Source organism: Prionailurus viverrinus, chromosome C2 (genome assembly GCF_022837055.1).
Source record: "Prionailurus viverrinus isolate Anna chromosome C2, UM_Priviv_1.0, whole genome shotgun sequence".
In the NCBI taxonomy this organism is placed as follows: Eukaryota; Metazoa; Chordata; class Mammalia; order Carnivora; family Felidae; genus Prionailurus; species Prionailurus viverrinus.
Genome location: NC_062569.1, coordinates 29,117,162 through 29,143,671, shown reverse-complemented (window position 1 = coordinate 29,143,671; position 26,510 = coordinate 29,117,162). Strand labels below are relative to the sequence as shown.

Here is a 26,510-nt window from a genome sequence, read left to right as displayed (position 1 = left end):
TCCAATATCCACACTGCCTGCCTCCCAACCTACTCCCCTATGGCCATAGCCTTGAGAATATTAGGACTAATTTCATCATACCTTTTATCCCTATTAACAATACACACCGAGAAGCCCAGATCACTTCTCATTCCTCCCACTTTTACGGCCATATAACCTCTTTCATTCATTTTCTTGACCCTATCTCTCCTACCACCCCCAGTGCCTTAAGCCCTTTTCCTGTGCTTTCTGAAACTCACAGGCAGCCATGAGCAAGATCCCCTATATTGTTGGCCTCTTCTCTAAATGCTCCCACCATCTTCCTACTCTAACTGTAACCTGGCTAGTCACTGAAGGCACTCCTCCCCAACCCCCACCATCTCAACCACCCAAGTGGTGGCTATTTCCCCTCAACATTCCTTGAACCACAAGGATTAGAGGTAGGTGGGTGTTTTTATTTCTTCCTACATCTAGACCATTGTCCCTCCCTTTCCTCTCTGTACAAGTGCTGAGCTTTGAGTCACAAAAAAATCAGACCACCACCCACTCCCCCTCATTCGGGGAAGACCTGGGTTCCTAGCTGCCTGCCATTCTCCCTCACTACCATGGCCATGATTCCAGGTGAACTCAATATCCACACAGATGATCCAGTGCTCTGACTGCTCAGTCTTTGTCCTCCACCCTAACTCCAAGGTTAGACACCAGTTAACTGTAATTCCTCTGTGTTACTAACCACCACCATCTCCTGTGACAGTTCTCCACCTCTGGTACCCCAACTTCAGTGAGACCAACTTCAGGGACTCCAGCGAGACCTGCAAACCACTGATCTTACCACTTTTCACTGTCCCTGGAGTTTCTCATGTCTGGCCTCAACCCCTTAACGAGTTTGATTTCCACATTCAATTGTTACAACCACTCCCTTTTTGAGTGAGGAAAGAATATACCCTGAACTCCCTCTCACTCTCATGTGGACCTGCCAACCTGGCAAAACTACAACCTGGTCAACTTCATTACTCCATTCATGCACATACAGGCCCAGAGACAGGAACCATACACAACCCGCTGAATGCTCTCACTCTGAATCTGTGTCCTCCAGTGAGCCTCTACTTACATCCCCCAGGTAACTGGCCAAAGTCCTCTGAAGTGTTGCCTCCAATCTTTCTCCTCCCATTCTCTCTTAAATCCACAGGGGCTGGATAAATCTTTGTAGCAATGAACTGGCATTAAATTCTGTCACCAGACTTCAGACTGAAAGTTAATACTGCGAAAGTAAATTTTGTATGCAATTTATTCCAAGTTTCTAAGGCAATACATATGTTCTGAGTTAGAATATGTTTCTGAATACTGCCCTTAGCACAACCTCCTTCAAAACTAGAAGCAGAAAATGAATGGTAGAACACATTGAGATTTAAGCTCACTAACCAACTTCCTTTAAACCTACCCCTTTAGATCAGGGGTTCCTATCCTTCTGGCCCAAAAGAATGTCCATTAGCTGCAGGCTGATGTTTTCATTCTAAGCCTATAAGACAATTTTAAATGAGATGTTAACGGGGAACATAATTATTAAAAAAAAAACCCTCAAAAGGTCTCATGGCTATATTTTGTCCATCAGGTCAACAGGTTATGATTTTCCGTCAAAAATAATGTGACAATGCTAGAGGAAAATACGCATATCAGGAAAAAAAACTGGATTAAGGAATGACTAAGCACTAATTTTATTTGCAAAATGACCTTTTCTCCTAGAAAACGCATTCTGACTTCCCAGCACTGCCATGGAAAAGACTCTGTGTCCATGCTACCCCATTTAAATTGCAGGTGTTTAAGATACCTAATAAACTACCAATGAAAGAAATTGCTAGTTCTTTTTAAAAATAAGTGCCAAGGGGCGCCTGGGTGGCGCAGTCGGTTAAGCGTCCCACTTCAGCCAGGTCACGATCTCGCGGTCCCTGAGTTCGAGCCCCGCGTCAGGCTCTGGGCTGATGGCTCAGAGCCTGGAGCCTGTTTCCGATTCTGTGTCTCCCTCTCTCTCTGCCCCTCCCCCGTTCATGCTCTGTCTCTCTCTGTCCCAAAAAAATAAATAAATAAACGTTGAAAAAAAAATGTTTAAAAAAAAAAATAAAATAAGTGCCAAAACTGTTAGCAACACTCAGTTAAATGGTTTTGGAGGTCCATAAAATTATGCCAAAATACCTCCTTCAATGTGAAGCACTCCCTGATTTTCCTTTCATATTTGGGTAAACACTCAAGGTAAAATGATATATTTGAATACACATGCCATCATAAAAGCTGCCTTAGGAAGGTACTTACATATTCCATACCACAGAACTGCACACCCACTTGATACCCTAGACTTTAAGCTCCTAGGAAACAAAGGCACTCCTCTGTATTTCTATCACCTAGTATAGTAGCATATACACAGTTTAACTTAGTAGATATTCTATAAAAACAATGTCCAGTTCTTTCCACCCATTTAATATGTCTTATTTGCATGATGCTCCAAACACTTGATCAATAAGGCCAAGCATGTTTTAAATACTATGATTTTTAAGGATGAGACTTGTTCATTGCACAAACATTCAAATTATACAGCAAAGTACCAAAACAAAAATAAAAATCACTTGGAAAAAACACTGCTAGAATTTTATTGAACATTCTTTGTGTGTTCACATATATGCATTTACAATTTTATATGAATGGGTTATTTATGTTGTTCTGTAACCAGAACTGTTTTAACTAATGTATCATGGATATCTCTCCATAAAAACAAAGTACTACTACATCATTTTTAATGCCTACCTAGTATTCCAGAGTATACATGTATCATTTAATAATGTCTCCTACTAATGGATATTTAGGTTATTTATAATTTTGTTTTTTTTTAACCAAACGCAAACCTGCAGGTATCCCTGTGTATGCATCTTTCAACAGCTGTGCAATTGCTTTCTCTAGATAAAGTCTAGAAGTTGAATTGCTAGACCAAAGTGTAAATACATTTTACATTTTTGTGTATGTTGTCAAACTGTGCTCCAGAAAGGTTATAACAACACAGACCCAACCAACCATAGTGCTCCAGAGGGCCCCACATTCACCAACACCATTATGTGTTAACTTTATAATCACTGCCAATTTGATTTCTATTTTCATGTTATGGATATTAACAACAAACATGCTCTACATGTTTTTCAATTACTCACATCTTTGAAATCTTGTTTATGGTGATTTTCACTATATAAGTTTTAAATTATTACATTATAAAGCTTAGCAACTTTTTAATAGTTTGGTTCTCATGACACATAAGGAAAGATTCCATCAACCCAAGCTTTTTAAAATCATCAATATTTTCTGCTAGTATCATTCTTTTTTTTTTTAATTTTTTTTAATGTTTGTTTATTTGTGAGAGAGAGAGAGAGAGAGAGAGACCGACCGTGAGCAGGGGAGGGGCAGAGAGAGAGGGAGACACAAATCTGAAGCAGGTTCCAGGCTCTGAGTGGTCAGCCTAGAGCCCAACATGGGGCTCCAACTCACAGACCAGGAGACCATAACCTGAGCCAAAGTCAGATGCTTAACTGACTGAACCACCCAGGTACCCCCTGGTATCATTGTTCTTAATCTTTCTGTCATCATAAATCCCTTTGAGAATCTGGCAAAACCAGAACCACCCACAAAAAAATGCCCTTAAATATAAACATTTTACAGACAATTTCACACAGTTCAAGAACTCACTAACTAGATGTGTCATCTTGCTCCAATCACATTTTCTGTATCTGTTGTTACGCTTTTCTGCAAGCAAATGTAGAATGATAAAATATTTCTCTATCAGGGGCTATTTGTACAAGGCAGGATGCAGAATACCTACTATATCCACAGGTTAAGCAGCCTCCCTTATTGTAGCTCTCTTGTCAAGGACTATATCCCCCCATCTGGTCCCTCTTCCCATGCACGGTACAAGAATAATTTCTGAGTAAACGTATAAAGAGAAGTTCCCTTCAGTTTTTGCCCAATGGCACTTCTGGCTGGGCCCACATATGTGAAGAGGTCAATGATTTAGGAAAGAATGGTAAAGGGATTCCTTTACCATTTTCTACCCTCTGAACTCATTTCAGAAAACCTCTTGAGTTTACTCTAAAATTTCAAAATTTTTATTAAAGTTCTTACTTGCTCATCACTCATCTTTTGGCCACTTTCCATTTTTAACATTCTGTAGGACACAGTTTAAAACAAAACTCTACTGAGTTAGAAGAAATTGAAAAAATGTAAAACTCATGAAGGCCATAAACTATCAGTGTTGACAGAAGCTAATAGGAGGGGAGCCAATAACTATTCCAGGAGGAGATAAGGTACTAAAACATAGTATACTGCTTTATAGGTATCAAGGAAGGAAAATATAAGGTTTCCTCATTATCAAATACAAATAATAAGGACATTATCAAAATGTAAGCTATTCATGTAATAGCTAAGCTGTGTAACCCAATGAAATTCAAGACCGAAGTATTCTAACAATGAGTGTTTTCACAGCATTCTCACAAAATTTGAAGGAGAGTAGAAATCTAGATTACAGGCCAAGCTCTGGTACACATGAGCTACTAATTGGCCTTGGGCAAGTCACTTCCCTTCTCTAGGTTAAAAATCCTCAGATTAAACATCAAAAGCCTCCTTGGCCCTAAGGCAGCTCAGCATCATGGACTTCTATAGCTCTCAATACCTAGAGCTCTCCTAAGACATTTAAGTATTTGTTAAATGTCTATCCTCTCCATTTGATGATAAGCTCAATGTCTTTATTCACCTCAGATCTGCTGCTCCTTACACAATGCCTAGCAGGGAGGGAACGAGGGATGAAGAAATAATTGAATCAATAAACCCACAATCAAAAAATGAGATGGTAAACCAGAAGATCTCTAAAGTATGTTTGGATGTTAATGTATTAAGGGCACTTCTTCCTCTTGAATTTTATAAATGCTTGGGTTTAATTAGGTTAATACATTTATAGATCACCTAATTTGAATGGAGTCTTAGGTTTTTGTCTACAGGGAGAAAAAGTGGGGCCAAGAAGACATGAGAATGAGATGTTGTCCCTGCCCTTCAAAGAAATGGGTCTGGCAAAAAAAAAAAAAAAAAATTCAAAACAACTAGGATAAGGAATAGAACTTTAACGAAAATAATGACTTCACCAGAGTGATGGAAAACCAGTAACAAAATAAGTGGTCTGAGTAAGAGGACTTGGGATGGCTCTCAATTATGAGAATGCACTATACAGAGAGGTGTGCTTACTCCTCTGCAGCCACACAGACCAAGTCAGACCTGATTGAAAAGGATCTAGGCATCTTCCATTTCCTGGCAGTGAAAGGAAAAAGAATCCTCTTAAGTCAAAAGTGTGGCTCATGTTCCTGAGATTGCAAGTTTACAAGAGAGGAAAAGGTAAGATTTAGCTCAACAGACAAAAATCAGATATGGCTGAGGTGCACCTGGGTAGCTCAGTTGGTTAAGCGTCTGACTCAACAACAGCTCAGGTCTTGATCTCAGGGTCATCAGGCTCTGCAATGGGAGTGAAGCCTACTTAAAACGAGCAAACAAAAAAATCAGGTATGGCTGAATCAGTCCTACTACAGACTGCTTTGGAGGCATGGAGAATTTGGACCTGTTTAGAACATAAATGCTACTCCAGGGAGAACCAAGCAAGTGGCTATTGAATACAAATACAAGAATGGTAAGTAAGCAGAGGTAAAGGGAATGAGTAAGACTGCAGAAACTATTATTAATGCACTGAAACCCCACTATTCTGAGTTCCTGTCATGTGCTTCCCACAGTACAGGCAATATAAATAATGCCAAGGGAAGTCGATGGCATGGTTCATGCTTATAAAGGCCTTACTGTCTAATATGGAGACAGACAAATAATTGAGGAAAAAATTCCAGCAAGTAACAAAGTCTCCCAGCCACAAAAACATGGCCTCAAATTAGAATATCCAATGAAGTAAATCTAGGTAAACAAAAAGGCCTGGAGCAGATCTGTGAAACAGGGCTTTGCCTTGGCATTTTTATTTTTGAACCTCTCACCCCTCAGAAGCATTCTTCCTCCATTTTTTCCACCTTGGGAAGAGGGCTGGTAGGCACAAGAGAATAGCCACAACACTCAGCAGCCTGACTTATAGCCAAACAAGAGGAAGGGAGCCCCAGACGGACAAGATGTGGCAGGGAGCACACATCTGATTGCAGCAGTGATTCCAAGGGCAGAGTAGGGTGTGATTTGCACAAGAGCAAGATGCAAGCCGTTCTTCCCTTCCTCAGGAGCAAACCCTCAGAGGGGCAGTCAATTCTTTATAGACAGAGCCCCAACGCATCAGCTTTTCTTCCTAAATCCTGAGGGAAGAGGGGATAGCTTCCAGGAGCAGCAGAAAGTTCTGATTAGCTCACACGGCAAGAAATTGAGAGGTTTATTTAAAACTGAAGGTAGACTAGGATATCTGGCCTAAGTCAACAAAACAGCCACATGTCTGAGCTGATAACTATCTCTCCTTCCATTTATTTTTCTTATCCTACTGCCACGGTTTAAAAAAAAATCCAACTTGCTCAGTGGTTATATTTCTTGCTTCCTCCAACTATAATATTTCTGTGAGGAAGAGCACATGGCTGAGGCCCTGACATCTCCCTGACTTTCAGAAGGATGGCCCAACAACTAAGTGCAAAGCAGTTTCACAGTTTATTGTTCCCACTCTCCCTTTCTTCTCCTCTGAAACACAAATATGGGCACTCCCTCCATCAGCACCTATGGAATGAAATGTCAAGGGGCTCCTATTGCCTGCCTATAATATGTCTTTATTCAAAGAAGTTACACTAGATAATCGTTCTGATTATGAGGGGAAAAAATGTATCTTTACTCTTCTCCAAAAGAGGAATCTGAGAAGAATGAAACACAACTTTTCATACCACAAACATTTTTGTGGCTTTTTATATATTTCTTTCAAAAGCCTGAGATAAAAAGAGACAAAACAACTGGTAAGGGTCCATTTAGCAATACACATGAATAACCAAAGAATGCAAAAGAATCTAAGTAGTTATACTCCTGTCTCTTGCCAAAAAAAATTCAAGAAAAAAAGAGACAAAATTAATTTAATGAGAACCACACATCTATATGAAATTATAGCCCATTTTAATAACTTAAAAAACCAATATATCTAACTAGAAAAGCAATATAAGCATTTAAGTTATTCTTGAGTAGGAAAAAAATTTAAGACTTCTTTTGTGCATGAGACAATAAGAAAAATTGTAAAAACAGAAGGGATAGGAGGAGTTAGAGTTTATGAAACCAAAATTTATTGACCTAACATATGGCTTAAATTATTTGAACAAAATGTAGAAAACCATAATTTAAGTAGAAAGAACAAAAGAAACACTGATATGCTTTCAGCCCCGTATTCAGAGAGGGGCAGAGCTGCCAGGAGAGCACCACCATCATTTGAGAACACTGGCAGGCTTATTCATGCTAACATGTTATAATTGAGAATCAATACAGGGCAGAGTCTGCTTAAATGAACTCCAAGAGTTTGTCCAAGCAAACCTGTTAATGTCATGTTGCATTTTATTAAATGATGTTTGGAATAAAAACCCTGTTGGTTGGGCCTTATAAAACTTTGTTTTAAGAATATGTATGCCGGGGCGCCTGGGTGGCGCAGTCGGTTAAGCGTCCGACTTCAGCCAGGTCACGATCTCACAGTCCGTGAATTCGAGCCCCGCATCGGGCTCTGGGCTGATGGCTCAGAGCCTGGAGCCTGTTTCCGATTCTGTGTCTCCCTCTCTCTCTGCCCCTCCGCCGTTCATGCTCTGTCTCTCTCTGTCCCAAAAATAAATAAATGTTGAAAAAAAAATTTAAAAAAAAAAAAAAAAAAAAAAAAAGAATATGTATGCCTTACCTTCCAATGACAGCTATAATGATAGCATTTGGCTCTACAATAAATCTTACTATATATGAGAAGAAACAAATGTGAAGGAATCTCTTATCAAGGTCATGTAGAGTAACCTTGAAGTTGCTGTCCTCTGATGTGGGCAGATACACTAGAGCCCCATGAATGTCCATGAACATAATTTTCACAATCACAGGGGGAGGGGGGAGAATATATCTTCAGGTGCTTGCTGGGGCTAGGAATAGTGGCCTTTATCAAAGAAAGATGTAGTTAGAGAAGGCATGAAAGTGGTAGGTAGAGGATGGCTAATCAAGAACTGTGATGCAAACCAACTCTGCTGTGATATTCAATAACTTAGGGGCACCTAGGTGACTCAGTTGGTTAAGTGGCCAACTCTTGATTTCAGCTCAGATCATGATCTTATGGTTCATGAATTCCAGCCCAGCACTGTGCTGTTAGCACAGAGCCCCCTTAGGATTCTCTCTTCCTCTCTCTGCCCCCCCCCCCCGGCTTGTGCACATGCACACATGCACTCTCTCTCTCTCAAAATATACAAAAAATAATAACTTAATCAACAAGCACATATGATGAGCCTACATGCAGAACTCTGTGCCAAACACGCAGAAAAGAGGATACAGGTGGAAAAGCACCACAAGTGCCATGCTCACAATTATTCTATAAGGTGATATTATGAACCCCAACCTAAAAGTAAGAAAATTGAGGCTGACAGAAATTAAATATTTTTCCCAAAGTCAAATTTCTAAAAGCTGATACAGGCAGGATGGAAATGCAGGTCTGGGTCCTAGGCCAAGGGTCTATCAATACTGCCAAACCAATTGGTCACTGAAGAAAAATGAGAAAAAACAGGCATTCTATGCAAACAGGAGAAAATGGGACCAAGGACCCATTTGAGTTAGGAGAAGTTTATGTGTAGAAAGAACAGAAAGAAAGTCAGAAAGTTGGGAATCAGACTGTGGACAGCCTTTATACCCAGTTAAGAAGCACCTTGTACTGCAGCCAGTTGGTGGAACCACAGATAAGACAAAAATGTAAGAAAGGTGTCAAAGAGACTAAAGAATCTAAACAAGGCATTAGGGAAAGTCATTTGGAGAAACACCAGGAAAGAACAAAGATTTAAAATCAAGCACCGTATTAACATAGGATTTGGGTCTCTCAAAGTAAAAACATTATCTTCTAAGTTGGGGGTCCCTAATGTCCTACTGCTTAATGCTTTACTGATGTCAATAATTAAAAATTCCAGAAGTGCTCCAGTAAGTCTTCTTTCCCCCAAAACAGGGACAGCTTTTGATAGCTAAGAGAAGCATGTGCCTATCTGCCTTCTTCCTTGCCAATGAAGCCTCCTTAAGGGGGTATGCTGATAAAGAATGGGTCACACTTGGGGACATTATTTCAGCTATAGCTTCACTTCTTGGAAAGGTGAAGGCCAAGATGGAATGATGGGCTCAGGAGGCAAAGGGTAGAGAATGAAATCACCCCTTCCTGTGGCTCACAGGAAGGACAGGCCAGTTCATCAAGGCTAGAGGTTTCAGCCCTGCCCTCAAGCATCTGCACTCATAGTCCTTACCCTTGTGCACATTTAACACTCACAGAGAGTGGCCTGTAGCAGGACAAAAATCTCAGGACTCAGGATCCTGGCTCTTGGCCATCTTTCAGAATCTCTTTATACCCTAGAGAGAGCAGATGTCTTTACTGTTGCTACAAAATCTTCATGGAGGGGCTACATATTAATACTTGATTCTATGAGAATATAGTCTTATTTTTGTAAAAAAAAAATTGTACATGCACAAATTTGAGTTACTTTAGCTTATACTATAAGATTAGTACTTCTTTAATATTAAAGATTTTAACCTGGCAATATGTGGTTATCTAATATAAATGTTCCTATTCAGAAAAAATATGGATATTAAACCTCACTGGATACAATTCTACATTTTTCCCTTTTTCTTTCCACTAAAAAAAAAAAATTCAATAGAGAGGATGGAGAGGGATCTTCACAGAGTCAGACAAGGAGAAACTGCAGCAAATGGTTCATCTTTGCTCTTTTTATCTCAGTAGTCAGCAGCAGGGTGAGAAACCTGATCCAGATCACCCTTCAATAACAGACTACATTCTTTTCTCAATCAGCAGTTGCAGAAGCCCTGCTGAACTCCCCTTTTGCCGTTTTGAACGAAAGTTGCACCCAAGGAAATACTGATTGTCTATATGTGGCACCACTGTGTTCCAGGCACTTGAGAAGTTTGAGAGCCTTAAATCAATTCCATGAACCAATGGTCTGTTTGTGTTGCCACAGATCACACCACTCACAGCTGTGCGGGTCCATGAAGCCAGGACCTTTGTGATTACCCTGACACAGAATTATCAGTAAGGACAGAGCCTTCCACAATATGAAAACGCATTACCTTGTAAAGTCACAATCTATTGGTTCAAATGAAGCTAACTCTCCAAGATCAGGGATAAAGGCACAAAACCCACTATTGCACAAACATTAAGTCTACTTTGTAAGGCAGTAATCCCCAAAATGACAACATCTATACAGAATTTATTTTTAGAGTCATAAGCCAAGTTATTTTCCTTTGTCAGAACTAGAATCTTACAAACCCAGCTGTTAAACAACATTTGTCAAAAATGTCAAAACGTCTTTCAACATTTAGACAGCCACATCGCCATTATTCCTATGGGATACATGGGTGGCTGAGAGAATCACATTTGACAGATGCAAAAAATAAGTCATCCATATGGCAAATACAACTCTTCATTTTCCTAACATCTAGCCCAGCAATTTCCCTACCATTCTGCCTTGGGATGCAGCCAATCTTCCCAAAAGAATGGATTTAGGCTTTTTCACAATTGCTACTGAACATGGGGGCTTCACAAATAATCTTCCAATTCTTTATTTTACACAGAACCCACAAATATTGTTTATATTCATTCTAAGAGTTAAGAATTCAGGATCTTAATGCTAGAGAGAGCTCATGTTGTATCAGTATATGTCATGATTGCTCCCTGCTAGAGAAACTGCCAGGACCGCAGTCATTACTGAGGCAAGTAGCCCAGGTCACAGCTGTTTGGACCAAGAGAGGGCATCAGTTACCCTAAGATTTCTGGTAGAAGAGCTTTGACCACTAGGGATGATAGTTACTACAGAACTATCATATTCCTTTTCTTCTTGGTCCATACACAGATCACCAGTTAGGTTGTGGGGACAAAAAGAAAAAGCAGGAACAGGAATACATGAGGAGAGAAGCCAAAATGGAAATGCTATGCCATGTTAAATGGTCAAGAAGTAGAATATGGATTGACCAACCACTGGTAGTACCAAACATCCTGGAGTTGTAGAATACTGGGAACAATCTTCCTGGTCCTGAGTTAGGTCCTGTCTCTGTGAGGTCTGACCAGACTACACCTCCTTCTCAATCTGAAAGAACCCTGGGATTCTTCCCAACTTGCTACATATCTGACATTGTTTTATTTTCTCACACATCTTTAACCCTTCCATTTATTAGGTGACTTAAATGAATTTCTGTTCTTCTGTCAAAGACATTTATTAGGTGACTTAAATGAATTTCTGTTCTTCTGTCAAAGACATTTATATGGGTCCCACAGCAAAATGACTCAAAGCTTTCCTTTTCTCTTTATTAACTATAACACAACCTCAGATCTCCTCTCTGATAGTGTACATATAACCTCACAAATTTAAGGGCTACTCTGCCAATTATTTGCAATCAGAGAAAGAAAAGAAATGGCTAGTGAAGCCTATCTCCCTTGGATTGTCTTAAAATTGCCATCGTTGCACTTTTTCTGTTGCCACATATAGACCACAATTTACTTTCAAGTAGATGTAGAAGATTAGCCACAGTGAGTCAAGAATGAAAACCCAAAATCCTATGGGAGCTTCAGTAGTCTATCTTCTGTGGCACTGACAGATTCCCTCCTGTGACTTTTGAGTTAAGGCTCAGGGGTCAATCTCTACATTGACAAAATCTGATTCTTCTGATCCCTATAGAATAAAATTGGTTGCCAAAGCTATTCCAGCACTGGGAAAAGGTCAGGTTATATCAAAAATTAATGAGCCAGCCCCCACAAAGCTTCTGTACCTTCTTCTCCAACTCATTACTCCTGCCTCCCCCGAAAACACACCATTCATCCCTCTAGCAGTCAGTTATTCTCAATCATACATATTTGGAAGTAGGGGGTGATGGGGGGACATGTTGGTTGACTTGATGACTTGGTTTCAGTAATATTAAAATTTAGTGACCAGAGATGCTAAACACCCTATAATGGACATAAATAGACCAAAAAAGTTCCATACAACGATGAATCTATCAAAATGCTAATAGCACTTCCCTTGAGAAACATTGAGCCCTCTCCAACATTTGGGGCAGACAAAAAGCAAGAAAGAAAGGCAAACTGAAGAGAGGAGAGCAGTAAGAGAACAAGCAATGCACCCCATCAGAAGTGAAGCAGTCTAGTAAAGGCTGTCCAAAGATCAGTCTCAGCCCCTGCTGACCTCCTTCTCCTCACCTCCAACAATAATACTCATGGCACACAGACTTCTTACTCTCATTCCCCCTACCGTGCAAAACAATCTTGGGCTCAGATTTAAATTACATCTTTTTAAAAATTGTGTCTTTATTTCCGCATCTTTTCATTTGTTCTAATTATGATAGTTTCTGAGCAACTAATATTGGTAATAGTAATAGATACTATCAACTGAAAATTCTACCACATTGCTAAAGGGCTTAATTACTAAATTTGTACTATAATAGGTCTGTTGGAAAATTTGCTTTAGAGACTAATTCTTTAGGGCGTAACTCCTCAGAGGTTAGGCTTATGAATTACTACCATCTTCTGAAACACTTTTGTGAGCCACACTGGGGCTTGGCAGAAGGAAAGGTGAAAATTCTCTTGCTACCTCTCCCAAGCTCTTTGTTAAGTTCTAGGCAGTATCCAAAGAGACAACCTGCACAAACAAATTTCACTACTGTGGAGAGACCAAATGGAAAGAGACAGCTCAGAAACTTCTGATTAAAGGGCAAATATTTTAGAGGTAGTATACTTATGTCAGAGAGACAGGCCCATGGCACTTTCTGTAACAGAGAGATGCCACAGCAAGTAAAAGTTCAGCAAGAAACACAGACTGAAAAGCTCCCCAGGATGGAAAAAGTCCAAAATGCAATTCTGTTTTAAATGAGGTGAAGTCTTGTTAGAACAAGAGCATATTATCACTAAAAATAAGGGTTTCCAACAAGTAAGGTCCTTGTAGATGAAAGCATCATGCCCCGTAGAAATTCCTAGTATTGTGGACACTCCTAATATTGCTGTCCAATATGGTATCCACTAACTACATGTGGCTATGAAGCACTTGAAATGTGGCTGGCATGAATGAAGGACTGAGTTTCTAATTTAATTTTAATTCATTTAAATAAAAATAGATAAACGTGGCTAGTTGCTACTGTATTGAACAATGCAGGAAAAGGTTTAGACCATGATTTGGGAAAATGATGTAAGAGATTATTGCAAAAAAATCTTACATATCTTCTGACTACCTGGAAAATACTTTCTCAGTGCACTCCCTGCCAGAGAGGGACAATTAGAAGTCACAACATAAAAAAACATCAGAAAAGAGTAGTGCTTTTAAAATGTTAGCATGTGGGGCACCTGGGTGGCTCGGTCGGTTAAGTGTCCGACTTCGGCTCAGGTCATGATCTCGTGGTTCGGTGAGTTCAAGCCCTGCGTCAGGCTGTGTGCTGACAGCTCGGAGCCTGGAGCTGTTTCCAATTCTGTGTCTCCCTCTCTCTCTCTGACTCTCCCCCGTTCATGCTCTGTCTCTGTCTCAAAAACAAATAAACGTTTAAAAAAAATTTTTTTTAATAAATAAATAAAATAAAATAAAATGTTAGCATCCATCAGAATCACCTGGAGGTCTTATTTGTTGTAAATTTTGTTGATGTGTCTAACAATTACAGGGGCCAGACACACAGCAAGGTGGAACTCAAACCTGCCAGGACAGTCTACATCTAATTCCTGCATTGGCCCTGTCTTGGAGTCAAAATGAGGCTTTCTATTAGAATAATGTAACTGTTTCAGGTCTAGGTCAGGGTTACCACCATTCCAACACAGTTCTAGAAGAGTATCAACAGAACACATGTTATATTAAAAACTTTTATTTATCACTCAAAGGGCATAGGTTGAAGGTAAACAAACCCTTCCACATTTCCAAAGAAACAGAAATAAAAGGTTTTAGAATAAAAACATTTCTACAAATATTCTGTGGCCTTTTTTGTATTACCTATAAAATCTGTTCTAGGATCAGTGGTCATTTGGGAGGATATATTCTTTTGAGGGTTGTCACTTCTTTATGTTCTTTATGTACTTATACATGAGTTACTTAACATTAAGAGACCACCCCATAAAAAACAATTCCTTAGATGTGGTGTATGTGTGTACACACATACGGTCACACACACAACGGAATATTACACGGTCATAAAAAGAATTAAATCTTGGGGTGCCTAAGTGGCTCAGTCAGTTAAGCATTCAACTCTTGATTTAAATTCAGGTCATGATCTCATGGTTTGTGAAATGGAGTCCCATATCGGGCTCCATGCTGACAGTGCAGAACCTGCTTGGGAATTCTGTCTCCCTCTCCCTGCCCCTCTCTCTCACTCAAAATAAATAAACTTAAAAAAAAAAAAACAACAATTAAATCATTCATTCATGACAACATGGATAGACCTAGCAGGTATTATGCTTATCAAAATAAGTCAGACTGTTAAAGAAAAATACCCTGTAATTTCACCTGTATGTGGAATCTAAAAGACAAAACAAATGAATAAACAAAGCAGAATCAGACCTGTAAATACAGAGAACTGATGGTTGCCAGAGGGGAGGGAGGTGGGAAGATGGGCAAAAATGGGTGAAGGGGAGGGGGAGATACAGGCTTCCCAGTAACGGAATGAATAAGTAACAGGAATAAAAGTCACAAGATAGGGATATAGTCAATGATATAGTAATAGCATTGTATGGTGACAGACGGTAGATACATTTGTGGCAAGCATAGCCAGAACATAGAAGTTGAATCAATGTTGTACACCTGAAACTAATATAACATTCTGTGTCAACTAAAACATTTTTTTTTTGAGACAGAGATAAAGAGGCAGGGCGGGGGGGGGGGGGGATAGGAGGAGACAGAGAGGGAGAAGGGAGACAGGGAGAAGAGAGAGAGGGAGAAGAAGAGAGACAGAGAGGGAGAAGAAGAGAGACAGAGAGGAGGAGGGAGAGGGAGGAGAGGAGGAGGGAGAGAGAGGGGGAGGGGGAGGGGGAGGGGGAGGGGGAGGGGAGGGGGAGGGGGAGGGGGGGGAGGGAGAGGGAGGGAGAGGGGGAGGGAGAGGGAGGGAGAGGGGAGGGAGAGGAGGAGGGAGAGGGAGGGAGAGGAGGAGGGAGAGGGAGGGAGAGGGAGGGAGAGGGAGGGAGAGGGAGGGAGAGGGAGGAGAGGGAGGGAGAGGGAGGAGAGGGAGGACAGAGGGAGAGGAGGGAGAGGGAGGGAGAGGAGGAGGGAGAGGGAGGGAGAGGAGGAGGGAGAGGAGGAGGGAGAGGAGGAGGGAGAGGAGGAGGGAGAGGAGGAGGGAGAGGAGGAGGGAGAGGAGGAGGGAGAGGAGGAGGAGAGGAGGAGGGAGAGGAGGAGGGAGAGGAGGAGGGAGAGGGAGGGAGAGGGAGGGAGAGGGGGAGAGGGGGGAGGAGAGGGGGAGGGAGAAGGGGAGGGAGAAGGGGAGGGAGAGGGAGGGAGAGGGAGGGAGGAGGGGGAGGGAGAGGGGGAGAGAGGGGGAGGGAGAGGGGGAGGAGAGGGGGAGGGTGAGGGGAGGGAGAGGGGGAGGGGAGAGGGGGAGGGAGAGGGGGAGGGAGAGGGGGAGGGAGAGGGGGAGGGAGGGGGAGGGAGAGGGGAGGGAGAGGGGGAGGGAGAGGAGGAGGGAGAGGGAGGGAGAGGGAGGGAGAGGGAGGGAGAGGGAGGGAGAGGAGGAGGGAGAGGGAGGGAGAGGAGGAGGAGAGGAGGAGGGAGAGGAGGGAGAGGGAGGGAGAGGGAGGGAGAGGAGGAGGGAGGAGAGGAGAGGGAGGGAGAGGGAGGGAGAGGGAGGGAGAGGGAGGGAGAGGGAGGGAGAGGGAGGGAGGAGGGGAGAGGGAGGGAGAGGAGGAGGGAGAGGGAGGGAGAGGAGGAGGGAGAGGGAGGACAGAGGGAGAGAGAGGGAGGGAGAGGGAGGACAGAGGGAGAGAGAGGGAGGGAGAGGATGACAGAGGGAGGGAGAGGGAGGGAGATTAGGAGAGAAAGGGAGGACAGAGGGAGAGAGAGGGAGGGAGAGGGAGGACAGAGGGAGAGAGAGGGAGGGAGAGGAGGACAGAGGGAGGGAGAGGGAGGGAGATTAGGAAAGAGAGGGAGGGAGGGAGAGGAGGAGAGGGAGGGAGGGAGAGGAGGAGAGGGAGGGAGGGAGGGAGAAGAGGAGAGGGAGGGAGGGAGAGGAGGAGTGAGAGGGAGGGAGAGGAGGAGTGAGAGGGAGGGAGAGGAGGAGTGAGAGGGAGGGAGAGGAGGAGTGAGAGGGAGGGAGAGGAGAGAGAGAGGGAGGGAGAGGAGGACAGAGAGGGAGGGAGAGGAGGAGTGAGACGGGGGGGGGGAGAGAGAGAGAGAGAGAGAGAGAGAGAGAGAGAGAGAGAGAGGGGAGGAGGGGGAGAGGGGAGAGAGAGTGTGTACGCACACGAGCAGGGGAGAGGGAGAGAGAATTTTAAGCAGGCTCCACACCCAGTGCTGAGCCCAACCCGGGGCTTAATCCCACAACTGTATGATCATGACCTGAGCCAAAATCACAGAGTTGGACCCTTAACTGACTGAGCCAACCAGGTGCCCCATTTTTTTTAAAGAAATTTCCTTGACTATTCTTCTCAATAGCCTTCTTTTTTGCCTCCTTCACTCCCTCTTTCTTAATGTTCCAAAAGAAAGCCTTCATTCAGAATACATTGCTGTAACAAATAGGACATGAAGCCTTAAAATAAAATCAGAATCCAGTACTGTTCATTTCCCTCACCAACAATCCTTCTCCTTCTTCAAAACTCCCAATATTCCTCAGTTAGTACTTTCACAAAGTTTAAGAGTGATCCTTGGGTCCTAGAAATTTGGGGAAACAGCATCATTTCTTAATATTTACAGAGCCCCCAAGTAGTCGCACAACGAATACTATGTACATCACTTTCTTAGGCTACTGAGTTTATTAATGCTGTGTCTCTTTTACAGGTAGGGAAACTTGTAGCAAAATGAAGCTAAATGATTAAAATCTAGTCCCAGAACAACTCTTGCTCTGCAAAATCCAATCCCTTCAGCAGTATTACTTTAGCAGTGGTTCTCACTGTTGGCAGTTTCCTGCCCCACCCCAAGAGGACATATGGTAACGTCTGGAGACACTTTTGACTATAGAGAGTGCTACTGGAATCTAGTGGGTAGAGGCCGAGGACCCTACCAAACATGCTACAGTGCACAGGCCAGCCCCTCCCCTACCCCACCCCCAAAGAACTGCCTGGCTCAGAGTGTCAACAGTGTTAAGGATGAGAACCCCTGCTTCGCTGGCAATTCCAGCATTACTTTCTTTGCCCCCCTAATCAATAAATAATGGCTCCCTCTACAATTTGATCCTTGCACAGTATTTACACAGGAACATGCCAATCAAGTATTATTTCTGGCCTTCTATACTTTCTAATTACTTTAAAAATATAAGATCCATGGGAACCACAGAGGAAAATGAGGAAAGCTAGCAAAGTCTGGCTTCTTTCCTTTAAGGAGAAAACCTAGCAAAGACCAGGTCCTTGAGCTAGCAACCTCCAGGCCCTGAGCTATGGTGTATATCTGGCTGCTCACCTGGACTTTTCTGTTGTTAAAGTGCTTTGCAACTCCCTTTTCTCTACTTTGCTTATCTCTAAGCACATGCATTATTCCAGAGCAGTAATGATGTATGCTTATGGGAATCTCCAGAGATCTACAGACCCTAATTGTCTATTTCGTTCAGTGAATTGTACTCATTACTAAGTCACGTGAGACACTGAAGGACATCAGTCTTTCTGGCTGCCCTTTGTATGAGCCTGGGTAATGGGACATTATCTGCCACAGTCTCCACAGTATTGAACTGAGATGCTTAAAACAACCCTCCGTCCAGTTTTTCAGCTGAGTACCTTTTTTTTTTTTTTTTTTTTTTTTTTTTTTTTTTTTTTACCTCCTGTCTCTTTGCTAACCATCCTTAGCTCTGCTTAGATCTGTATCAATTATGATTTTTCTCTTCAAGGAGTCTGGTTTTAGTTCTGGTTTTAGTTTAAGCTCTTGAAGCCATGAAACTCAGAAAAGTTATGACGTTCTTTCAACTTATCCTTCCTGGACCTCCACCTGTACTCTGAGAAGGGCACACCAAACAGTATGTTTCTCCCTCTGGTCTTAAAAATCTTCAGCACAAATGAAAATCAAAAGCCAGCTCTGATTTTAATGCTCCCAATGCCCGTATCCATTATACTTAGTGCTGCAAAGAGAGAAGAGAATCTCCCACTTCCCAAAGTGGGAATCATCAACTCTGTGATAAGTGGTTTCCTTCCTGGGGAAAAAAATTAATGAAGGAAAAGTTAAGCACAGTAAGCCATGGAAGAGGATGCTTGGAGAGAGAACTATATACAGCAGAACATGAGGATACAACTATAAGAAAAAGGCCATTAGGCCTGGTTCCCTTCTCTACAGCATTTATCAGGAAGGTCAACCAGCTCCTCCCATGTAAATCATATCCCATACAAACTCACTGAAAATTCCTGCGTTAAGATATTTCCATGCACAACTTCCATCCCATCACCCTATTGAATTTTGTCTTCATAACTGTTGATTTCCATGGTGTCTGTTAGTTGAATCAATATAGGCTTTGGGAAACTTTCACAGAGTACCTCATTGTACTGACTCCAAGAAGCTACTGAGACCAGAGCCTCTATGACAGTAAACCCAGGAAAATGGCAGAGAATGCCTTTGACTTACCCTGGAGTAGAGGGTGAGAGAGCCTTCAAACACACTTACATCCTCATAACCCATCAGCTCTGCTGCTTTTCATTACTCACTTACTTCTGCATATTGGATCACCACTGATCGATCACCAACTGCCAAAGACAAAAAGTAAAAGAATGAATTAGGCCACAAGTTCCATAACTTCAAGTCCAGAGTCACTGCTCAAGTAAATTTGTGAGTAGCCTAAGTGTTCAACATATAGACGCAAACACATATAATGGCTCAAGCTCAATAAAAGTTTATCTCTGGTTCCCATATACATACTGAACAGGTGAACAGGTCGGTGGAGTGGCTCTCCCTCATGTGGTGATCCAGGCACCAAGGCTAATGAATGTCCTGCCACCTTTTTTAAAACTAAATTTCCAAGCTTGCCCTAAGAATCCTCTCCATTCCAACCAGTCAGGCATGGAAAACAGCGTGGAAGCTCACATAGGCATTCTCTTTATGTGTTTTTCCCCCCATAAGTGGATTGCAACACTATTGCACTTCCATTCAGGTTCTAGTGGCTACAATCAGTAACATAGCCACACCTAAGCCATTGGCTGCTGGGCAGCTAATAGTTACTATCCATCATACAGGGGCTGGCTCCAGCCCAACCAAGATGACAGTGTTATGTTTGGTGTAGAGAGTTCTAGGTAAGACACTTGGCTTAGTTAGTTAACTGAATCTTGGTTCCCTGTTAGTTATTTAGTTATTTTAGCTGTAAAATACCTCCTTCCTCACAGGGTCAATGTAAGACTCAAAATGAGACAAAGCAGCACTTTCCAGACTTTAACATGCACACATAACACCTGGCCTCCTTGATGAAATGCAGATTCCAATTCAGTAGGTCCTGCATGAAGCCTGAGAATCTGCATTTCCCACAAACTCCCCGATGATACCAGTGCTGCTGTTCTCTGACTACACTTTAAGTAAAAAGAAGATAAAGAGTATTTTTGTAAGCCAAAAAGTAATTTGCAGATATCAAGAATTATCTTGGCACTAACTTGATTATAATTCCCAACTAGCTAGCACTTTTAGGATAGGTTTAGTCTAGGTACCATATAAAATTTCATAGAGTCACAGGATTTTGGAAATGAAAAGAATTTAAGTGGTCACTGTTCTCTCTTATTTTCCAGAAAAGGAAATAAACTCAGAGATGTCAATACTGCCCCCCAAATCTCACAATAAATTAGGGTTCTGGAAAAAGAATGCAGAAATTTTTGACTTTTTTCTATTATTACATAAACTCAACTGATAACCTAAGAAACAAAGGGTTATTTTTATTCTTCTGCTAAAGCAGTAACAGATACTATTCTAGCCCATACCCAAAAAGGTACCAGAAGGTAACATTCACCAATTTGGATCACCATGGTACTAAATGTAGGCTAGGTGTCACCGAAAAGACATCAAGAGATTTTCAAGCAGACGTTCTTCCAAATGTAGTGATCTTCAAAGTTATGTTTCACATGTCCAAAATATGAACACAAATTAACTTCTATATACTCCCTGGCAAAAAACAAAAAGATTTTCAATATATACAGACTGGGTCACTATTATTTGGGGAACAATTAGCAAAAGAGAATTGGGGGCTGCAAATAGAAAAGAGAAAAAAATAATTAGCCAAGAAGCAGCAGTTTCTATGATAAACCCTAAAGATAAATAAAGGAATCTCAAGATTTTTTTTCTTAATCCCTGACATGTATGTTATTTTTGAACCTCTGAGATCATGGGGAGTCCTAGGAGCTTACAGTAAAAAATAGTGAAACATAGGACTTCAGAAGTGAAAAATAGGAGTCAAAAACCCCCAAGTTACAAGTCAGAAAAGTACTATCTTGAAATCAAATCAAATAGGCAGGGGTGGGGTGGGTGGGGAGAGAACCCTCTTACAATGCATGTTATCTTCAATGAAGCAACATGAATATCAAAGTGTCTTGGTGAAATCACGAGGGAGTACTTATTGGGCAAGCAATGATAAATGGAAATCAATACTTGCACATCCATTATTAATTTAACATGAACAGGGGCGCCTGGGTGGCTCAGTCAGTTAAGCGTCCGACTTCGGCTCAGGTCATGATCTCACCGTCCGTGGGTTTGAGCCCCGCGTCGGGCTCTGTGCTGACAGCTCAGAGCCTGGAGCCCATTTCAGATTCTGTGTCTCCCTCTCTCTCTGCCCCTCCCCTGTTCATGCTCTGTCTCTGTCTCAAAAATAAATAAACGTTAAAAAAAATTAAAAAAAAAAAATTTAACATGAACAAAATACTACTAGCATCTTCAGTGAGCAATTTTAAACATGTTAATAAAGGTAAAATGTTCTAAGAACTTCCATAAGTTTACTTTTGTATGCTACCCACCCTGTCCCCCTGCCCCCAATCCTCATCCACCGTAGTGTCTTTAGCTCCTCAAATATTCTCTCATACTGACAATTTTCCACAACCTACTCTAGACTCTAGACTTTTTACCCTATTTTTGTGCCATGGATTCCATTCCCCACTCCCCTGGCCTTAACAGTCTATTGAAGCCTAAGAAACTCCTTCTCAGAATAATGTGCTAAATGTATAAGATAAAATATATAAGATTATGAAAGAAGCCCATCATATGGAAATACTTTTTCCACAGAGCACTCAGAATTCCATGAACCTAATATAAGACTATATAATGGGGAGTGACTCTTCTAGGATGATGAAAGTTTTTTCTTATAGGAAACAGCATGCAAAAAAGTTTTAAAAACCCAAAGATGCACATAAAGAATATTGCTGAGGATCAGTCAGTGAGGAAAAGAACAGCTGCAAAGAAAAGCCTGACCTTGAATTTCTACCCCAACTCAATGTTATTCATGCTGTGGCTTTAAAATGCCACATTAAGGAATTACTCAGAGAATTTTCTTGGCTCCAGCCCTGTAGACACAGCATATTCTGAGTCCTGATGGCAAGTGGAGAAAGGCAACACTGAAGAAGTGAAGACGGAGAGGAGTCTGAGCTCAGGTCCTAGTTCTCTACCACTAACTAGTTCTATCACTTAGTTCTTATTTCAAACTCTCTGCCTATAAAATGAGAAAGTTGAGTTAAACCACCTTTAGGGTTTCTTCCAACTCTGAATTATTAGGATTTTAACACAATGCATAATCATTTCTCTGGGAAGAAGTATTAGTGAGATTTCTTTTTGCCCTAGGCTCACAGTATGAAATTATCTTCTGTAAGAGAATTTTTCAGAGGCTTCAGAAATACCTTATGGGAGTCACCGTGCCACAGAATTTAAGACTGGAAGAGATTTTAATAGACACACACCACCTCAGCAATCCCAGTGATAGGGCAAGAAAACAGAGGCTCAGAAAGGCAAAGATTTATTTGAGGTCACATAATGAAGCAAAAGACTGTTGTGACTACCGCCATCTAGCACCAGCAGGATTTCAGGATTCGGCATTGGTAGTAAAGACCAGCTAATCAGCTCTCTTGGAGACAGAAATAAACCTCAAATAAGCTGAGCCACAGGAAGGGAACTGCACGAGGAAGCAGGTGACTGGGGTAATGACACCCAGAGGCAGCATCCTGCAGCTCAAGCAGGGTCAAAACGGAGGCTCCCATATACATTATAACCTCACTGTCAACAGCACTCTCCTCTTTCAAATATGGCTACAAACTCCATCTCAAAGAACAATCAGTAACAAAGAAAGAACAGCTATTTCAAAACAGGGGAATGGATAAGTGAACCCTGGCTAATAAGGTTAATAAAACCAAAATTCAAGATTTGGAATAATGTAATCTTGAAAGAAGAGCACTAGCTAAGAAAACCTTAAAATATTTGTCAGGAATTTCTAAGTTTTAGAAGAAACTGATTCAGAGTAACTTTGACCTACCTTCTGTGGACAGCCCTGAAGTACAGTAACTTAACCACCACTGTTTAATACTCTCACCACTATCTTTACAGCATGTAATTACTGGATATTCATCAGGTTTAAAAGTTACATGTCTATTTCCATAGTCCTATCCATGTGTGTAAACTAGCTTTATATGCAAAGAATTAGACATTATTAAGTTTTGGGGAATTTTGATTGAATCATAATTTCAACCTCACATTCAATTAACCAAAACGTATGCCAAGAGCTTTTAAAACCTACGATACAATGCTTAATTGTCAGTTTACCCTCTGCCCTTTCTCCTACACACCACCAGCAAATTGTACCCATTCCTCAATCCCCGTAACACACATTATTCCCACCTAATATAAACAGTTCTGGCCTTGAGAACTTTTTTTTTTTTTAGATTCTTTTTGACAGCTGACACAGCCTTTCACAATCTGGAGGCGACGCACCATTGGTTTGCCAGCTCTGTGTTTCATCTCCTCCAGGAATTCCAGAGACAGCAGTGCCATCTACTGGTAGGGAGGGCACAACTTATTTCTGGAAACCTATGGGTGACAGGAGCCAAGGACCTGAAAGAATGGCAGGCTAGATTTGTGTCTTTGTGAGCCTTTCTTTTCTAGAGCATGTAACGAACCTAACTGATGCTTACAATCTGAGAAGCGGAACCTCCACAGGAGTCTCCATCACGAAAGGCAGGTCCTGTGGAAGCCATATACAGCCCAGCCAGGCTAGCCAATAATGAGCTCTGCCTGGAAATGCCTCCTCAAGGCTCTAAGGCAAGCAGGAGCCTCACTGAATTAAACATTTCCTCCAGTGCTTCTGTATCAGATGATCTCACCCATGCCCCACCTGTGGCAATGTTATCCAGCTGTATCTTGTAGCACAGGTCTTAGGGAAGACGCTCAGACCCCTCTCGATGTGAAGGCTCTTATGTTTACACAATGTGACACAGATCCTGTGCAAAGGACACGATTGCTTAGGTATGCAGGTCGGACTCTAATCTCTCTCATTTGCTCTCCATCCTCCCCGCTCCTGACCCAGAGAACAGAAATGACAGAAATGAAATGATTTTGTGGTTGCATGGAAAGCAACATTAGTGGGCTTTCATTGAATCAGAAAATAAAACCTTGTCTTGCAGGTCACTGAGGCACACTGCTTCCCTCAAGATGAACTAAGCCAGCCCATCTCCCTCTTTTCCCTAGGATAAGCCTATAAATGTTTCTCTACCTTTTAAAAACCCCTGCCTCTCCGCCAAAGGCTAAATGTAAACATAGTGTGACCTTTATCTGATTTACATAAATGACATTTTTCTAAACATAAAAGCACATCTTTTCAAACTATACCACCTATTCCACCTTCAGAATTCCTTGTCCCCACCATCACATGCCACCTAAAAAAAAAAACAAAACAAAAAAAAACCAAACACTGACAAATTTAATTATTCCCACTAATTATACTTTATATTCCAATCTATCAGGTGATGATCCATATTCACTTTACTAGGGTCATTTGTTTCATTCCCCCAGAGCTTTGCAGCAACCTCTTTTACTTCCATTCACCTCAGACAACCATCAAAAAGTTGATTTGCTGCAGCTGATAAATGTCCTGATTTCCCCTAACAAATTTAAGTGTTGCCTCTTCAATTTGTTTTAACTTGCCAAGTAAATTGATTTCTTAGCAAGTGCAGGCACTTCACAGGCATGATGCGAGTCTTAGATGTTCGAAGCATTGCACTGTTTCCTGAAGAAACAAAACTTTGCATGGGGGAAGGTAAGAGTAATGAAAGGGCTTTGAAACAGCATGTCTCCAAGGAGTCAGGGAGACAGATTCTCATCCAGCTCACGCCAGAATAAGTTCGAAATAGATCACGGTGAAACTCCAGCATATGGTAAAAATCCTAATGACCGATGAGCCATTTACCAAGTAGACTACAAGATACATCCAACAAATTAGTGGAAAACTGAAGGGACTTTTAATATTTCATCATAAGACACACAGTATGGCCTTGCTATTACAGGTCTGGGGAAATGGAGTAGCAAACCAGATGTGTTGCACACAACCGCCTCCCCCCTTTTAAAGTAGGACTTAAAGGAGACATCCCTCCAGCCCCAACACACAAACCGTTTTGGCATCCAAATGGTCTTTAAACAGGCACTTTTCAAAGAATTGAGGTCTGAACAGGTGTAATTTACACCATGCCTTCCCTTCTCCCTACAGGCCTAAATTAACACGCTTAAAATAATTACTCTCTCCAGCAGCCCAGAAAGACCTCAGTTTACAGAGATAATCACCCCCCCCACCCCCCCCCAACCCCCCCCCCCACACACACACACCCCAAATCCCTATCTTCTTGAAGGAGAATCTCACTGTGACGGTCTGGTCTGCAGTTCACTGCAGGCATTTCCCTCCTCACAGTTTACCAGTCATCAGTTTCGCTGTATCTGTAATTCCTTAATGTAACCTCTTATTTAGACCAGCGCCCAACTGCTTTAAAATTTTTTTCTCACCCCTTAACGAAAACCTAGGTTCCCTCGGCAGGCTGAAAGCGTTCAGTTTCGATGCAACTCTGGGGTGCGAGCTGGCGTGCAGGTCCGGAGAGCCTTCTACCAGCAACACTTGGGCTCGGTCCACCGGTCAAGCCCCCCACCCCCGCCCGCACAGCTGCGCTAGGAATTCGGCTTGCTCGCCGCCGGATTAGTTCGAGTCCCGCCGCTTGGCTAAAGTGACACATTTTTTTTTTTCCTTTCCTTCTCACATGTGACAGGTCCCACTGCATTAAAGCCATCTTCTCCCAGGCCCCAGCCCAAGTCCGGCGTCCGTGATGCCCCCGCCCCACCACGCTCACTCTTTACCTGGGGAGGGGGCCGATACCAGCATCCCTCCAGGCGGGAAACAAAGGCAGAGACGAAGCTGCCAGGTGGGCAACTCCCCTCGGGCGGACTCGTCACCATGGTGAGGGGGCTGGGAAGGTGCATTTGGAGGGTAGGAAAAGGGAAAAAGGGAAACCGAGGCACCAACGGGCATGGCTGAGCCCGAGTCTGCATCCTACCCGGAGCAGAGCTCCTGGGGAGGGCGGACCCCTGACTTCTCCCTCCACCTCGGCCAGCCCTGCCCTGGCCACCCGCTGGTCCGCACCAGCCGCTGAGGGGCAGAGGGCCGCCCCGCAGCTGCGCTTACCTCAGGAGAAGCGCTCCGGCTCCCTCCGACGGCTCCGGAGAAAGCCCCGCCGCTCGCGCACGCGCACTCGCGCTCTCGTGCCTTCGCGCCCCCGCGCGCGCCTCTCCGTCCCGGCTCAGGCCCGCCCCGACTCTGGCCGTCAGAGTCCGCGAGAGCCAATCCGGTTACAGGAAAGTCCCCCCGCCTATCACGTGGCCTGACCAGCCAATCACCAAATTGCCCTCGGCAACACCCGCTCCGATGTCCCTGGGGGTTCGGTTGCTACCGTGCGGACCCGGTGCGAGGCGGGCACAAAGGGCTGGATTTGTTTTCCGGAGCTGGTTTTGCCCAATGAATGAATTAATACATCAATTGATATCTGAAATTCTAAATATGAATAGCTATCCCCTGGGTATCTTGTTAAAGAGGATTCAGATCCAGTAAATTTGTGATGGAAAACTGATACTCTGCCTTTCTAACCAGCTCCAGATGGTGATGATGATGCTCCTGATCTGAGGACCACGCTTTGAGTAGCAAGATTTTAAGGG

At 42.6% G+C, this 26,510-nt stretch overlaps 1 protein-coding gene across 4 annotated transcripts in view; it reads right to left on the bottom strand.

Moving 5' to 3' along the window:
- TMEM108 (transmembrane protein 108) overlaps nucleotides 1-26,109 on the bottom strand; it is a 366,497-nt gene extending 340,388 nt beyond the window's left edge. For 3 of the 4 annotated variants that reach the window (XM_047876363.1, XM_047876366.1, XM_047876364.1), the window contains exons 1-2: nucleotides 25,984-26,109; nucleotides 18,939-19,057 (exon numbers count right to left, since the gene is read on the bottom strand). The gene's annotated coding sequence lies outside the window, so the exon portion shown is untranslated. The remainder of the gene's footprint in view (nucleotides 1-18,938; nucleotides 19,058-25,983) is intronic. The other variant, XM_047876365.1, reaches the window with a different exon arrangement.
- Nucleotides 26,110-26,510: the final 401 nt, after the last annotated feature.